The sequence below is a fragment of the Megachile rotundata genome, chromosome 4 (genome assembly GCF_050947335.1).
Source record: "Megachile rotundata isolate GNS110a chromosome 4, iyMegRotu1, whole genome shotgun sequence".
NCBI lineage: Eukaryota > Metazoa > Arthropoda > Insecta > Hymenoptera > Megachilidae > Megachile > Megachile rotundata.
Genome location: NC_134986.1, coordinates 11,133,990 through 11,151,962, shown reverse-complemented (window position 1 = coordinate 11,151,962; position 17,973 = coordinate 11,133,990). Strand labels below are relative to the sequence as shown.

The window sequence follows — 17,973 nt, the reverse complement described above, 5'->3', positions numbered from 1 at the left end:
GAAATTCAACGCGTGGAGATCTAACGCGTGGAAATTCAACGCATGAGAATTCAACGCGTGGAAACTCAACGCGTGGAGATCTAATGCGTGGAAATTCATCGCATGAGAATTCACCGCGTGGAGATCTAATGCGTGGAAATTCATCGCATGGAAATTCAACGCGTGGGAATTCAACGCATGGGAATTCAACGCATGAGAATTCAAAACTGGGGAATTCAACGCATGAGAACTCAATGCGTGGAAATTCAACGCATGAGAATTTAACGCGTAGGAATTCAATGCGTGGAAATTCAACGTGTGGAGATCTAACGCGTTGCACACAAAAGGAGGTTAAGGTACATAAAATGACCGTATACAAAATTGCAAATATTCAAAATGCCTCATCAACATAACCCATGTAATGTAGTTACAGCTCCACGTTCCGTATTAATATTCATGTATTTTATTAATGCCTGTATACATAATTTCGCAGTTATTTTATCAGCACGCAGTATCGGAAATGACGTCAATCAACAGGAAAGTAAAACGTGAAATGCCGACAGCTCAAAAGACTGTTTTGAATTAATTGTGGAAACGAACTGTCCGCGTGTCGTCAGTTGACTGCAATTCGTTCCGATCGCGTGCAACTTCTGTTGTCGCTAATTATTATCCATTGTCAATGGCGGATAATTACGATTAAACCATGCCTTTCATTGGCAACGGATTGTTGAGCTGGATCAATAAACGTCACGGCAAATTTGTACTTTTCCAGCGAGATTCGATACGAAACATCCTCGAACGACGATCGAATTACGAACGAAGGAAAAATACGGTGTCTGGTAAATTGTTGCAATGTGTTAATTTTATCGAAACGGGCAAATTAATTGGCCCTATAAATTGAAATTCGATCTCAAAGGGTTTGATTGTACATATTTTGTCGGTTCATATTTTGTACAGATAAACGAACAAGGTAAATCAATCATTTTAATTGGAGACTATTAATTATGAAATATATTGTAACAAGTGTATAAAGATTAATTGGTATATTTGGCAAAATGGCTGACAATAATTGGTAAGTGATTTTGTATTTGTTGAGTAATTGTTATTTGTTTTATATAAATTGCGTGCAACGTTCTCTGTTTTAATTATCTTCCCCATGAAACCATTTTAATACGGTTCTCATCGAAATCATGAAATGTGAATATATTTATTTTGTAACTATGTTTCCATTTAAATTATGCGAAATGATATGAGTACATTTATTAGCCTTTTCTGTAGTATTCACATATTATCTAGTTGTTCAAAGTGAAATATGAATAAATGAAAGATACATTTATGTCTCTATAAATTAATTTAGAGATTCGTTCAAAGTTTGGTCAGCTCACAAATTCAGTAATTTAGAAAATTAGAGTGATTCAGGAATTCAAGAATTATTAATTTAACAATTTCTGACATGTGGTCAAATGTTGGGACAAATGGTCTCTGAATAATAAATGTTAAATTATGAATACATTAAACATTCGTTAAAAACAGTACATCAAATCAAAAGAAAACAGCAGAATAAAATACTTGGATAAAAATAAGATAAACGAAAGTAAATGTTCTGCATTTTCCACGTTGATAAAATAAATGTGCAAACGTTGAACACAGAGCGTTAATATTATCAAGGAGTTCCGACATCCTTTTCTCAGTGAATTCCTTTCCGCCCATTGCAGCACGATCGGTCATCTTTACGATAGGCATATTACTTTTTCGCCGGTGAAAAAGTGAGGGGTCTTGAATAAAACATTGCAGCATGCAGATGCACTCTGCACCGGTATCAGTTTCAAGGAAGCGTAATCACCCTTTTACTGGTAGCCAGGTTGCTTCGATAAGACCAGCACAGGGTTACGTGCAAATTAGTTTCCGTCAGAGATACGTGGCGTGGCCGTTGATACGCGAGAACGTCGTTACGATGATCGAGTGCAGAACCCGCTATCAAACCGCTAATAAAGAATGGAGCAAGTTTATCCGAGTCTCGCGTGTGTCATTTCAATTTGTCCGACTCGAAATTGATACGTGAGCACGCGTCGGGTTTCCTCGATGGACTCGTTTCGGAATAAGGAGAAATCGATCGAGAATTACTCAAAAAGACAACCTTATATTCCCGGAAAAAATCACTCTCGATTGCTCAGACCTCCATTTTCAACATCCTTCATGCGCCATCTTGTTATAACCTGCGTTCTTTAACTGCTCAGTGAGCAAATGAATAAAGTAACTTCTCAATCTTATTTTTTAAATGATTTAGTTAAAACAACTTATTAAATAAAATTAGATAAAATAATTTATTAGTTGAAATTAGTTTGAACAATTTATTGGTTCAGGTTAGTTTGAGTAGTTTATCATTTGAAATTAGTCTGAATAATTTATTAGTTGAACTTCCTTAAAATAGTTCACTTAATTGAAATTAATTGAAATAATTTGTTAGTTGAAATTAATCTAAATAACTTATTAGTTGAACTTCCTTAAAATAGTTCACTTAATTGAAATTAATGCAAATAATTTGTTAGTTGAAATTAGTCTAAATAATTTATTAGTTGAACTTCCTTAAAATGGTTCACTTAATTGAAATTAATTGAAATAATTTGTTAGTTGAAATTAGTCTAAATAACTTATTAGTTGAACTTCCTTAAAATAGTTCACTTAATTGAAATTAATTGAAATAATTTGTTAGTTGAAATTATTTGAAGAATTTATTATTTGAACTTCCTTAAAATAATTTGTTAGTTGAAATGATTTTAAATATTTTATTATTTATTATAACAAATAAACTGCAAGTTACAATGAATTGTTATAGTGAATGCCTGTTATAAATTGTTACATTAAATCATTATGATATACTAGTTGAAATAATTTATTTTTCATAACAATAAATAAATTACCAGTTATAAGATGTTACTGTAATGAATACTTAATGAATGAACATTCATTACAAATAATTATAATAGATCATTAGAATGAATTATTACAATAAATACCCACAATAAATAACCAGAAAAATTTCTATCCCTAGAAAAAATAATTATCAGAATAAATGAGTTAACTTACAACCACAATTACTCTTATCTCGTCGTAAAAGAAGAATGTAAAAATCTAGAGTTTGCACAGTTTCAATATAAAAACTATTTAAAGAAAAGGTTATACAGGAGCATAAACGCAAAATAAAACAGCAGAATCCTTGATGATCTATCATGCAAAATTCAGAATTATCAGAGTTCCCTTCGTAGAATTTTTCCTTCGGTTTACTTAAGCAAATCTCGTGCCATAAAACGGGGGATAAAATGAAAAGAGAGAACTCGGCTTGAAGATAAGGCACGTAGCAGCAAGACTTCTAGAAATTCTTTCAAACGTTAACTATTACAACGGGTAGTAACAAGAAAAAAGCACGGGATTATAAGTAACCCTAGTGGCGTGAAAGAAACGATAAAGGATTATTAAAATGGAACCTCGTAAACGCTCAGATAAGAAACATTGCATGCTGTGTTAAAAAGGTCATTATAGTACATGATTGATGAAAGAACAACCTTATCCTTAAATATAAATCAATCTGTTTTTCACAAACGCGTTCACGATGCTGTTCTAAATGTGTTGTAATAAAAACTTGCTTTTTATTATTGTATTTCGTACCTGCTGTGTCACGACATGCTACAAAATGGTGGAACTGTAGACATAATACAGAACAACTATGAACATACATTTACATATACATGAATATATAAATTATGTACATATAAATGAAGTATTGTTTTGTTACTTTTTTTAGTGGTAGATAACTACAAAATATCAAATTTCATTCCAAAATCAATACATATATGTATACCACATGTATACATCACACAGTCTGAACTTAGGTGTCCATCAAGGTTTTCGAATATAAAAATTCATGGCCCATAAAAATATTTAATTTCTTCGACTGTGTTAACTTCTTCAACTACAAGCAAACTTTTCCTCGCTTCAAATATCCCATACAACTAAAAATCGTGTTGCTAAAACCTAAAGTGAAAGAAGTCACCTCAGAAAAGCACCAAACGGTTCCACTGTCGCCAGCTTGTTTCCATATAACTGAAAAGTTCACAAACTCTTGTACAAGGTATACTAAAAGAAATTATTCGTTTTGCCAAAAGAAGGTGAAAGCTAAAAGTTAGCTAACCTAATTTAACCTAAATATGAAAGAACTTAAAACAGTATATGTTACAATGTCCGATCGACAGAAAGGAATTACTTCGCAAAAAGTGACAATAAAAAATGGCGGTAAGATTACGACGTATGGTAATAAGATTATGGTCACCCGTTTTCGAGCTTCTGGTTGGCAAACGCTGGCGATAATTATCCACAGCGAAGCGTAATTAAGTCGTTAAAACGTGGCTGTGTCCGTTTCTCCGCGTTGCGTACGATATTTTCCAGAAAATTTATCAGAGATCAAAGCGACAAGAGCTCGTGGCAGTGGACACGACCAACAGTTATCGGCGGTAAAGCTGGCTGGTTGGTGCTTTATCGTTTAATATTCTAAGTGGTCGTAGTACGAAGTGGCGTTATTGCCCTCGTTAAATCTAACGGACCGGGCTAATTATGCAGCCGGCTGAATTATTTGCGTCCTCCTTTATCGCGTGCATTGCAGAAAGTGTTGCCCAGGCCGGGAACAAAATTTTAACTGCATTTTGTTCGCCGACGAACAATTAACTGTTCATCGCGCTGTTAATTCCTTTCCACGCGGCCTTTGAATATATTTGCACGAATACCAAGCATTTCAAGAGCTTTACAGCAGAACCGTTGATACGACAAAGTGTACCGAGAGAGCGTCTCGCAAATGGAAATTGTTTTAGTCGAGCTTAAACGATCCGAGTAAAGAAATAACGGGGTATCAGATATGCTGTCGATGTAATTTCTAAGATGAAGAATAATAGGAAAACGACTTCGTTATTAAAATATTGGAATTTTTACAATTTCTCAGTTTTTACTTTTTTATGTTCTTAGCATCATAAGTTTATCTTCAAGTAGGTAAAACTTTGAGAAAGTTTTCTTAAAACAGACTTTTAAGTTCTTAAGTTCTTTTAAGTTCAAATTTTTAGATTTCTGAATAGAGCTTCAAATCCATAAACTTTCGACTCTGCTTTCTTAGGTTTTGAATCCCCTAATTCCTAAATTCCCAAATCCTCACATTTTCAGTTTCTAATATTTTGAAATTAAATCATCCAATTCCAAAGCTTTCAATTTCACAAATTTCCGAATTTTTACATCCCCTAAATCCCAATTTACCAAGCCCTAAGTTCCAAGTTCTAAAATTTCCAAATCCTCACATTTCAATTTCTCAAATACCCTAATTTCTAAATCCTCAGTTTCCAGATTTCCAGATCTCGAAATCCGCAAATTTCCACGTTCCTAAATTTCTAAATCTCCAAAGTCACAAATTTCCAAATTAAATCACCGAATTCCACTTTCCGAATCTCTACATCCCCTAAATCCCAAATTTCCGAATCCCCTAAATCCCAATTTTCCAAGCCCTAACTTCCAAGTTCTAAAATTTCCAAATCCTCACCTTCCAATTTCTCAAATATCCTAATTTCCAAATCTCCCATTTCCAGATTTCCAGATCCTAAAATTTGCAAATTTCCACGTTCCCAAATTTCTAAATCTCTAAAGTCCCAAATTTCCAAATCTTCAAATCCCCAAATTTCAAAAATTTCCAGACCTCTGAGTTTACAAATTCTAAATATTTCCAAACTTTCCAAACTCAGCATCCACTTTTACAATATACTTAACGATTAAAATAAAAATTTGCTAAGCAACAATGCATACATTACCGATTCTATTCAATCTAAAATTCGAATGAATGTAAACACCTAAAACCCGACTCCTATAAATCACCAAACAAATCGAACTTGAGAAATGGATCGTCTGCTCCTCTTTGTCTCCCTCGATCACGATATAGCGTAACGTCATTGGAGCGTAGTGGAAGACCGTCTAGATAGAGAAAGGTCAATTAATCTTTCCTCGGATCGATGGAGGATCGAAGAATTTCACGTGAACTCGAAAAGAATCGACATTCGTGGAAAAGTGAAAGAGGAAACAATCTCGAGATCTGCGCCGTTTCACAAAGCACAGTGTTCGACGAGTGGCTCTCGAGCCTGTTTTATCCGAAGTATGATCGCAGGGAACAGGAGGACTTTCAATTATATTCGTATTCAATTACGGCACGCTGTTTGTTCAAACGTGGTCCGTGGAGAAGGCCACTTGTACCGGATACAAGCGCAATCGTATACGCCCGGTAAATAAGTTCAAAGAAACGGGAGCTTCTGTAGGTCAACATCGCGAACGGGGTATTGTATGGGACATCAACGAACTACACCCCTGTATACTTAATTCAGCCACTCTGCATAGACCAGATTTCTTTTGCTAGATGCTTATGATATTCGGTGCACTTTTCTTTTCTGCTTGTTAGCTACTTATGTACGACAAGTACTGGTAGGTCGTAGACTATTACAATTATGTGATCAGAGTGTGGGACGTCAACTGATCACACCTATGCATATGCTTAATTCAGCCACTCTGCATAGACCAGATTTCTTTTGCTAGATACTTATGATATTCGGTGCACTTTTCTTTTCTGCTTGTTAGGTACTTATGTACGATAAGTACTGGTAGGTCGTAGACCATTACAATTATGTGATCAGAGTGTGGGACGTCAACTGATCACACCTATGCATATGCTTAATTCAGCCACTCTGCATAGACCAGATTTCTTTTGCTAGTTAGATACTTATGATATCGGTGCACATTTCTTTTCTGCTTGTTAGATACTTATGTACGATAAGTATTGTTATCTCGTTTATCAGAGGGAGAGTTTCTTACAGTCATATGATTAGACCTGAGTACAAGTTTCTAACGATACTAATAGTTTAACGATTTTTCATATCTTCAGATTTGTAATTTTAAATTAATTATTTACTTCTGACAGCAAGATCCAAGGAGTCATTATATTCTAGCGAGTATTTTTTATTGTTAGTCATGTCTGGTTATGAACCCTTAACCTTAGCAGTAGAGTTGTTTGCAATTTTCTATTCATTCTCAAGATATTGTATTTTATTACTTGCTTACGTCACTTTGGGTAAAGACCCACTTCATACGTTATTTGTATTTCCATCTCCACCCGAATTTTAACTAAACCAATAGAAACTGTTTTCCCTCAGCAGTGTCATAAAAGTACGCCCACTCCGAGCTTTTGTAAAACGTAAAACGAAGAGACACTCTCATTAAGTACATAGCAAAATTATCTTTAATCGTCCGAATTTAAATTCATTTCTTAGGTACAGTACACTTATATTCACTCATTGGTGAATGATTATATGTGTCGTTTAATCGTCACTTACTGCTGCAACACACATACAAGTACGAGGTGCAGATTTCTTTCACTAGTCAGATACGTATGTACGATACGTACCAGGTGCAAATTCCTTTTCTACTAGTTAGATACCTATGTACCAACGGTGAATGGGAGACCTATGTGAATCGTATTCAATAAAACGGTACTTTAATTCACTGACATAAAAGTGCTATAAAATGGTATATAGAGAGTTACCTCTAAAACATGATTTTTCACCCACCTTAATAAAAAGTATCTTAAAATGAGAGTATAGTACGCAACAGAAAATGTATACACATAAGAAAATAATTTAAAAGTTTGCTTCACCAGGACCTTGAGTTTTATGAACATATCTTGAAGAGAATATCGGTAAAATGATAATGTTCACAGAGCGATACAAACAAGAATAAAAATTTAATTTCAACGCACATACAATTAAATGGTAAAACAACTCGTTCGCGATTGCATCGAACGAGCGTCGATCGAACACAATTATACCCTTCAATAATTCATAGCCTCGGATCGGAGTAAGCGCATTTCCCCGCCTCGAAACGTCTGTTTATTCATATGCAGGGAATGGATCTCAGTAAATAGGAACAGTTCGAACTTTCCAGCGTCCAATATCGTGCTGAGGTGAACGATACTGCAACGGGTGTCCATTTTAAAATGGCGGAACTTTGGAATAATCTAAATTACATTTTATAATGACAATAATATTTTAAACATACATGACAATTTGAATAATATTATAGAAATATCTGACAATTTGAATAATATTGCAAAAATATCTGATAATTTGAATAGCGTTACAGGCACATCTAATGATTTACGTATCTTAGGTATGTCTGATCATTTAAGTAATATTCTAGGTATATCTGATAATCTAAATAATTCAGAGAAATAAAAATCGTGGTAAATAGATCTTTTTATAAATATAGTAATTTTTAAAATTATCAAATTTCCAAATACCTATGCCTAAATTTCCAAATTTCTAACTTTTATAAACTCCAAAATATTGAAATTCAAATCTTTAAGTTCTCAAGTTCAAAAACTTCCAAATCCTTTATTCTCCAATTATCCAAACTCTCCAACCCTCCTGAAACTTTCCAATCTTCCACTTCCAAAATTTCCAAATTTCTATTTCCCAAATTTCCAAACACCAGAATTCCAAAATACCCAACCTCCAAAATTCCTAAATTATCAAATCCAGAAGAATTCTTTTCTTTACCTACGAGACTCATTTGCTCTTAACTACACTCCGTCTGTTCCTCGATGCTCACAACGTTCTCCTCATTCTAATTGCCTGTCACCCTAATTGTAAATCCGGAGCACACGAATCTCCAGTTTATGCCAACCAATCTTGGAAACGAGGACGTATTCGTGAGAAATGACACACCTTGTATTTCGGAGCGGTTGTACGTCGGTCGATCTTTAATAGCGGCAGTATTTGTCGGAACGGGGATCGTTCGCGAGCTCTGGCCCGAATGCACCGAGTCGAAAGTGATCGATCCTGGAGAACTGTAGGGAACGAAAGCGGGAACAGCAGACTCGCGAACCGAACACTCAGCCAGTATGCACGGTGGAACGGCGGAAGCACATCCTGGGAATTACCGGCATTCCGTTGGATCGTACCAGGATTGCGCAGTTTCCACGCGACCTCGTAATCACCGATAGGACTTACTCGAATGCAATTGATCCACGGCTAATGGTCGTACTCACGATAATACCATAACAATCGTGCATCAACGGCGTCTACGATTCCGACCAAGATTCTCGCCAAACAATTGTGACTTGGCTTCGTTATTTCTGCCGAGGTTAAATTGCGTTAATCGGAACAAACTGATGTACCTTTCTAATTAGAGTCTGTAGAGGAGCTAGCAAAGAGAGTAGCTGCAAACGTGTACAAAAATGAATATTCAGGAATATTTGTATGAAGACATTATGGTTGAATGAAAGGAGTTAAAAATCTGATGTCCAGCGATAATTCAGATGATTTTGTGGGGCAAGTTCGATTGGCCATTAGCAATTCCGGATAGAGATAAGCCTAACTGCCGGGTAGACAAGCTAGAGATCACGAGAATTCATGATGTCATTGCAAGCTCATGAAGAATTCACGTCCAGCCAGCCAGCCAAGGAGGTTAGGGTTGTAGAAGCTCCGCGGGGCCACGAAACTAGTTTCTGCCTGTCAGTATCTTATCTGGCAAGAAGACCCATGAGGAAACGTCGTGGCTCGTTAATACTTTAATTTCGTGCTACTCGGCTCCTTTGTGACAGAGCCACCGGGCCCTGACAAACGGAACTCGTGCGCCAACTTTCCGAGCTTAATTGTTTGCTTACCGAATTGTTGTTAGTTAAAGTGGAAACTTGCTGATAACTCGAGCTTCGGGAAAACGAACGAACGGGAGAGAGAGATGTACATATATATGCGAGCAAAAGGAAGGAGAGGATGGAAAAGCATTAAGCGAATGGATTCCCCCACAGTCAAATACCGCCAACGTGAAAGTGCTAGATCATCCGATCCGATCGTGCTGAATCATCTTCGCGAAACGTTTCGAATTTAAAAATCCTTCGATTGTTTCATCAGGGTATAAGATTGAGAAGCGAGCTTTCCGAGCGTGTATTCTCTGAATATCGCGAATCAGCTGCGACGCATTAACATCTCGATATCGAATATTTCTGGGGTTGAGTCGGAGCGGATTTTATTTCGCTGCTGAATAATGGAAATTTCTGATAATCTTTAAAACGAGACGGATCAATTTAATCATGCTGTGTTATACCCTAATTTTATTTACTATTTTGATGATTGCTGTTTTGTTAAGGTATACGAGTGTCCTTTTGTCTAAGTGTATGTTCCTTTGAAGTTATTAATTTCTTAAAGAAAATGTATGTGCCTATATGATAATTTGTTGAGGTTAAGAAAAAATTTTATTTTTGGTACAATAATAGTACTGATGATATAAACAATGGTGATATAATCGTGATGATGATATAATAACAGGAATACATGAATAAAAGAGGCATTAGACCACATGTGTTTTTTATGAAGTATTCAATGTTACCCTCAAAGACTGATTTTTTTAAAAATTTGTAGAAGCCAACATTGAATGATTATTCTACAGAAAAAACTGCAGATATTAATAAAAAATAGCCATTATAATAATAAAATTTACCTTGATCTTTCAATAAGTAAAATGACTACTTAACAATTAAAAGGACCAGCACTTGAGAAAAACCAATTTCTATCACAATAGAATAAGTCAATAATTTCACAAGTAAATAATTTCGAAATAAGTAAACTTGTCAAACCTGCAAAGAGAATTTTGCACAAAAGGCATGACAGTTCATTGCATATATGTATGTATAAAAATTGCTCCCTACATGTACACACATGTAACTCTTCTCGCATTCAGATACAATTACAATTAGGAAGTAATTTCTGGTAAAAAGGAACTGAATAGATGATTTTTCCGCGCACAGAAAGTCTAAAGTGTCGTTCATCAGTGATTGTAGGCAGTTATCATCTGATCGTCAGGCTGATCGATAGCACGGACAACAATGTATCCGCAGACTCACCGGATTTCCTCTAAACGGACCACGATGGGTAATCGTCCCAATGGACAGGCAGCCTAGTGGAGCAGGAATTCGAATCGCGAATGGTACATATTCGCGACTCGATCGTCGGGAATTCCAACTGGTACTTCCAGTCGTTCCAGTTAGTCGACGCTAGAGCAGAACATCACCGTGCAACCATTCGTCTGGCATTCGAACTGGGCTTACACTTGCAAATGTATTCGCAACGTTAGTGCCGGTTGGTGCGTTGAAATTGTTCGTCGAACTGTCACCAGTATCGCCGACGGCTACCAGGAAAGCGTCACCCGTAGAATAGCTTCAGATATACTGTTTGTAGTACACGTTTCCTAATATGGAGATCTAAGTTCGCCACGGTGCAACATGGCTCCATGCAATTTCTATTAACACCGAACCTTCCGTGCAGTGCGTACATAATTTACCGTTCGAAATACACGGTGAATACGTTCATTCTTTGTCTCGATACAATTTGGAGAAAACTTAATAAATTGTGTAATTTAGAAAACTGAGTCAAAGGAACTATTAGTGAATTTTATATTTCAGATGTTTTCAAATGGTATTTCTGGGATGTTCCTGTATTTTTAAATATTACCGCAAAGAGTCCAGGACGAACTGGATGTGGCTTAGCCTTTTGCAAAGGTGACCACTTTCAGGTTTTTAAATTTTTATAAACTTCAGCTTTCAAATCTTCAGATTTGCAAGATGTCTAATTCACAATTTCTCTTTTAAGCATCCACAAGGTTGCAGAATAAAAATAGTTTGTGTCTTTTAGTGGATGCACACCCACTAAAAGAATGAAAGCTAAATATTTTTATTCTACTTTGTATGCTTTCGAATAGTAAAATTACTGCCGAAGAAGGAATTTTGTTAGCGGTTTGGCAGACTAGCGCCAGTTATTAAACGTAACCTAAGCGAGATTCTAATCCGATCGTGTTACGTTTCTTCATACTTTTCTGGCATGAGTTCAAACGGAAGGAACATTTGTGGCTGAACGATGCGGTTGGTTAAGGGTTAGGGACGCTAAGGGACGCGAAATTATAGCGGAACGAAGAAAAATTTCATACCTTCGGTTTGGCATTCAGCCCACCTTACGCGGGAATACAGTGAAAGAGACGCTGAACCTTTTATGTGCTTATTTTTACGGCTTTGAATGGGATTCTAAAATTGAGTCTTCCTTTCCGTTGCACCTCATCAGTCTTTTATGGCCTACGAATTTATGTGAAACATCCTTTACTTTATGCTCTTCGTAATTATGCTTATTCACTCATTTAAAACTCCTTATTTAATTATTTATAAAATTATATTATTTTATCAATTACCGTGATAAATAAAACCGTTTGATCAATAATAAAACACACTATTTTAAAATTTTGTACAATATTTTTTAATAAAATCTGAGTAAAATGTGATGTTTGATTTAATTAAAAAGTGAAGTATAATTAAAACTGTAGCTTAGAAGAAGCTTAAAAAAAGCTTAAGAAGCTTAAGAAGAAGGTTGAAAACATTTGTAAAAATGTTTTATGAAAGATTTTCTTATTTAAAAATATGACTTGTGTAATATGCAAGTCCAAATAAATTAGAAAGTGAAGTTTAATTAAAATTAAGAAAATGTGGTTAAAATGGTAATGTATAAAGGTACGAAGTTAATTCGACTGATAAACGTGACTTCATTTTATATTTAACATATTTTTATTGAAGTTTAGGAAGGTTTTGTTCATTTTCCAAGAACAGAGTTACTTTGTTATGATATTCATCTCCTGCAAGCTGGGGAAAATGATAGATGATAATGGAAGATATTTTAATTAAAGGTATTGCATCATTTATGAAAAGATAATGAGGAAAATTTCGTTGAAATGATAAAAAGTTCTACGTATCTGCATGGAAAATTGTTATTCTTTTATTATGCAGTCTGGAGGGATACTTTTTTAAAAATCATTTCATTTGAGCTTTAATTTAGAAATGTAGAAATGTAGGAATGAAGTATAAACGTATGAGAGTGTAAAAAATTTAGAAGTATAAAAATTTAGAAATAGACAAATATAAAAACATAGAAATATAGAAGTATAAAAATGTAGACATTTAAAAATATAAAAATATAGAAATTTAGAAACAGAAATTTAAAAATATAGAAACATAGCAATACAAAAATATAAATTTCCCAAATTTTCACATTTTTAAACAGCCGAACTCTTCTACTTACAAGTTTCCAAATTTTCTAAAATTAAATTTAAATTTTAAATTGACAAACTGAAAATATAGAAACTTGTATATTTACAAAAATTGCATAGAAATATTAAAATTTTGATAATTCATATAATTTCACATAATTCACGAGTGGCAATTAAACCAATAAGACTAGCAGATATTTTCCGATAAAGAATTTACATAGCACACATAAATCCACATATCGGTGGAGGCGAACATCCCGCAGCATTTTCCGCGGTTTACCTGTTCTATCAACACACTCGCGCAAACACAAATATTATAACCCAACACCCACGAGCCGCAATTATCGCCGAAAGAAAAACAGCCACGAAACCGAAACATAATACTATCTTTCCATTAAAAGCTGTTCGCGTGGGGAGAGTATATCTCCCGCAAACAACGCGCTACTTTTGTTCATAAACTTTCCATCGTTTCCCCGGGTTTTATTCACTTACGTAACGGGGTAAAAAAGAGTGTCGCTGGGGCCAGGGAAATTCCGTGCAAAAGAGAAAAAGCCGCGGCGAATGTACACGTATACAGAGGGAATATCATTTTGTCGCTGGATGCAGCGGCAAATGGTGGAAAAAACTGGATGGAAAAAGGCAGCCAACTAGGGGAAGCAGATGCAGAGAGGTCCGATAAGCTTCTGGCAGGGAAGACCTATCCGTCAGGCTGCTAACAAAAAGTTTCTTCATTTGTCGACCAGTGTCCGTTCCTCGTGTCCGATTCCGGGAACCGAAACTTTCAAAAAGTCCCCGGTAACACGTGTCCAGCAAGCCGAAACTTTTTTCCACGATTCGGCAGACGAATGGCCGAAGATTCCTCACCCGGTAGAATAGCGGGACACGCTCAGAAATCCCGTGCGAATCGTTGCGAACCTTCAATTTGATCAGGGAGTTACGTTCGCGAGTTTCATCGTTCTTCTTCAACTCGATGGAAACATCGCCGGAGTAAATAAAGCACGTTTATAGATCCTGTTAAGCGCAGTCACGTACACCATCGGTCAAAAGTATCGAGTCTTCTCGATTGCCTTTTATGGCTGGGATGAAGAGTTACTTCGATCCGCGCAACTTTCATTTCCGGGGAATGTGGAGTATGCGAGTATGAATTAGTGAATGAGAACATGCGAAAACGTGCGAATCAAACGAGTGCAAATCAATGATGTGTCTGGTAATTATTACTAAATTACTGGTGTGTGAATGGCCATTTGTGCGAACCTATTTATAAAGTAATGAACCATATGAATCAATTAATTAATTTTACTAGTTATGTGCAGATGTAAAATTAAATTAAGGTATACGTATAAATATACTACATTGATGCTTCAAACTTATTCTTCATTTTCTTTAATAACCAAATACTTAACGTAACATAACCTAACTTAATCGTTCGTTTGCATATACAGTTTGCATATATTGGATTTACGTTCATTTACGTCTACGTTTTGTACCTACAGTACGTTTTGTACCTGCTATTTAATCAAGTTCTACATACACATATACAAAAGGTTTGCAGGGAACAAAAGTGCAGCAATTTGAAAGGATAGCAATGAGGGATATTAACTATCGATTCCACGGACCATGACGAAGCCGTAAAGTCAGAGAAGAAATGAAAAAGGCTGCGCAACGAAACTCATTCCTCTCCGAATGTCTCACCCTGATCCATGGAACAATTAGTGGAAGAAGAGCGTGAAACAGCGGGGTTGGAACGGCTATCAGAGAAGAGGAAGACGAGTGTAAGGACCAAGGGAAATTAAATCTAGCCGGGTTCCAGTGTCCCCATCCAGCCTCATTACCGTGGAAAAGCGTAAAGATCCCGGTGAGATGAGGAGACATTGTTATACGGAACGAGCAACGAGGAAATCCACGTTTCCCGTTTGAGAAGTTGTTCCCTTTGGTCTGTTCACCTGCTCGCGTTTCGTGTTACACGCGTCGACGAACATCGTCGCCTGCGACGGGAATCGTTCTAACAATAAGAACAAACTCTTCGGGGACTCGGTGCTACGCTTCCGGTAATTGCTAATCGAAATCGTGTAAACTCTACCGAACACAACCATCTGACAATCTTTGAAAGTTATTGTATACGTGAGAGACAACTGTGTTTGAGTTACGTACAAGACGTGACAGAACGGTGGCTGCAGAGAAAGATTAGGATTTATGTTTGTAACATTTACGAAATATGTATGTGTACACATATGGCTGTATGCTCTTGCTGTGAATTTATACTAAATGACGACTGTAAATTTTGTCTAGGAGAACACATTTACTGTTTCATTAAACTGATAGAATTCGTAATTTGATATCACACATGATATTTCAGTGACATATGTATTTCATGTGTACATATATGTACAATTTAGTTCACTCATAATTTTACTGGTTTCAGCTTCATTTTTATTTTAGCATACTTTTGAATAAGTCTATTAAATATTAGCTTTCAGTAAATCATTTTTAAAAAGAAATTATAGCTCCTCTTTTAATCGTTCATCTTATACGAGATGTGTGTATACATGTATAGATAAAGCAAGTATTTTATAGGTGTACCGTGCGTCGCCGTTCCAAACGAATCTGTTATCTATGGTCCGTATTTACGGAATGGATACACTGCTTCAAGCATTAAATACGTATGTTAGTATAATACGGTTACAAGCATCTAAGCGGATTATACTGGGAAGAAGTACAGAATATTGAATTAGATTTTGGAGTAGATAGGTAGGGCTTAAGAGATTAATCTTTTACCACATCTGATCCCTGTCAACGTCTGAGATTTATCCTATATCACATGATCCTCCCTAATCACATCTGTCATGTGTGACCATACTTCCAACCATATTCCATGTATATACATATATAACTATTCTAAATGGCTGCAATTTTGAAATGATTAAACTTTGCCAAAATTCAGTTCATGTTCACGTCTATGAATCTTGAGATGGTGGAGAATGGTTGGATTTTGGAACATCAGAAATTTGATAAAGTAGCCTTAAAGTGAAGTAGTATAAAGTATGAAGTCGATGAACTACTATAAAATAGTATAACTATTAAAATTCACATCTCACACAATTCCTAACAATCTAACAATGGAAGAACCAAATACACTGAAATGTAACCAGAGGTGTATCTGATCATTGCATGGAAATACAAAGCAAACGAGAAAATCGATGAAATGGAGTTGATCGAAAGCAGAAGATAGCGATCGTTCTCAGCAAACGGGTATGATATCACCGATCGGAATGCTAATCTAATTTCAAAGTGGGTAGAGACAGGTGCCGAAAGTGGCTTGACAATTCCGGACACCCCTACTCGTGATTAGGTTTATTTGCGGCTGACCACCGAGAGAGCATTGTCCAACATCCTGAAAATCAATGGCTCCTGTATAGCGGGTACAACGGGATCGGCACAAGAGGAAGGTACAGCAGAGGAACGGTTAGATAGGCACAAGATTGGAGCTGCTGAAACAATAGATCCACCTCGACGGACGGTTGATTACCAGAGATAATTACAGATACTGCAATGATTTGTATTAATGGGTTGCGTGCGATACTTAGCGAGTGAGGCAATTCATCATTTCTCGTGCATTCATGCTGATTCGTTAACTCCAATGATTTATTGATCGAATCTTAGACAGATGTTTTGTGGGGTAAGATAAATCACTTTGCTACATATGGATTCTGTTTTTATTCTTTTATCTCGTATGACATAATTTAGTCAGTATTGTGGTATTATTTTAGTATTGTATTTGTGCTTCTATTATTTTATTATTATTTGAATTGCAGTTTGTGTTAGTATCATATTAACGAATCTCTAATATTGTACTTTATGTATTATAGTTGTCGTACATTCTCGTGGTGAATTTAGTGTACAGATTATAAAAAAAGTTAAAACTGATGGATGTTTCAAACAATCGTCAGTATTTCAGAATTTGCACGATCAATATACATTGTCGATACGGCACTGTCAATATTACAGCGTTCTCGATAAATATTGACGAGTGTGACATGTTAGCTATTTATATTGATCTTCCTCCATATTCCGAATTTTTGGTGCAGTTAAAATTCTGTTCAATTCAAGTTTGTTGCTCCACTATTTTTTTGAAATAAATAACTATACGACCCAAGGAAAGTAAAAGTAATTTATGAAAATTTTTCACTCACTCAAAGTGATAATCGAATATTTTTAATTGCTAAAATTTTATTTGAATGCAATTTTAAATTAAAATTTTAAATTAATTTAAAATTTTGTAATGAATGCAAAAATGTAAATGTACTGCACAAAATCAGTACAAATAATCAAACTTTACTATGGCACCGTTATTGAATGATTTTATCGCCGATAATATTTCATTAAGAAATTGTATTGAATTTGTATATTTATGTATCAGTTGTTTGTCAAACTTTAATATATAAATATTAATACGTGTATGTTTTATTTGCAAGTAATGAAATCTATATTTTATGGTTTTATTTATTTCGATTAATTTTGACGCGCAAAATATTGATATCGGTTCTAATATAAATTCTACGAAATTGATTCTATAGTGTAGTATGTATTGTGTGCATTCCTATATCGCGAAATTGTTTTTGAACAGAATTTATTTTGCTAAATTATACATGGGACAGCGTTAAAATAGAGGATATTTACAAATACCGCCCCTTTCGTTTGAAGGTACTAACAATATTATGTGTTTAATTAATTATTGTATTATTACAATAGCACGTCTCCAGGTTTCATGTTAATTTAGGTTCCTTTATTAAAATATTCTGGTCTTAAATGTTTTTAATGAAATAATTCGAATTCGTATCT

General features: G+C 35.4%; 1 protein-coding gene across 1 annotated transcript in view; it reads right to left on the bottom strand.

The window, feature by feature from the left end:
- Positions 1–17,973, bottom strand: part of LOC105662019 (uncharacterized) — a 251,698-nt gene that overhangs the window by 174,820 nt on the left and 58,905 nt on the right. The gene's annotated exons all lie outside the window — the stretch shown is intronic.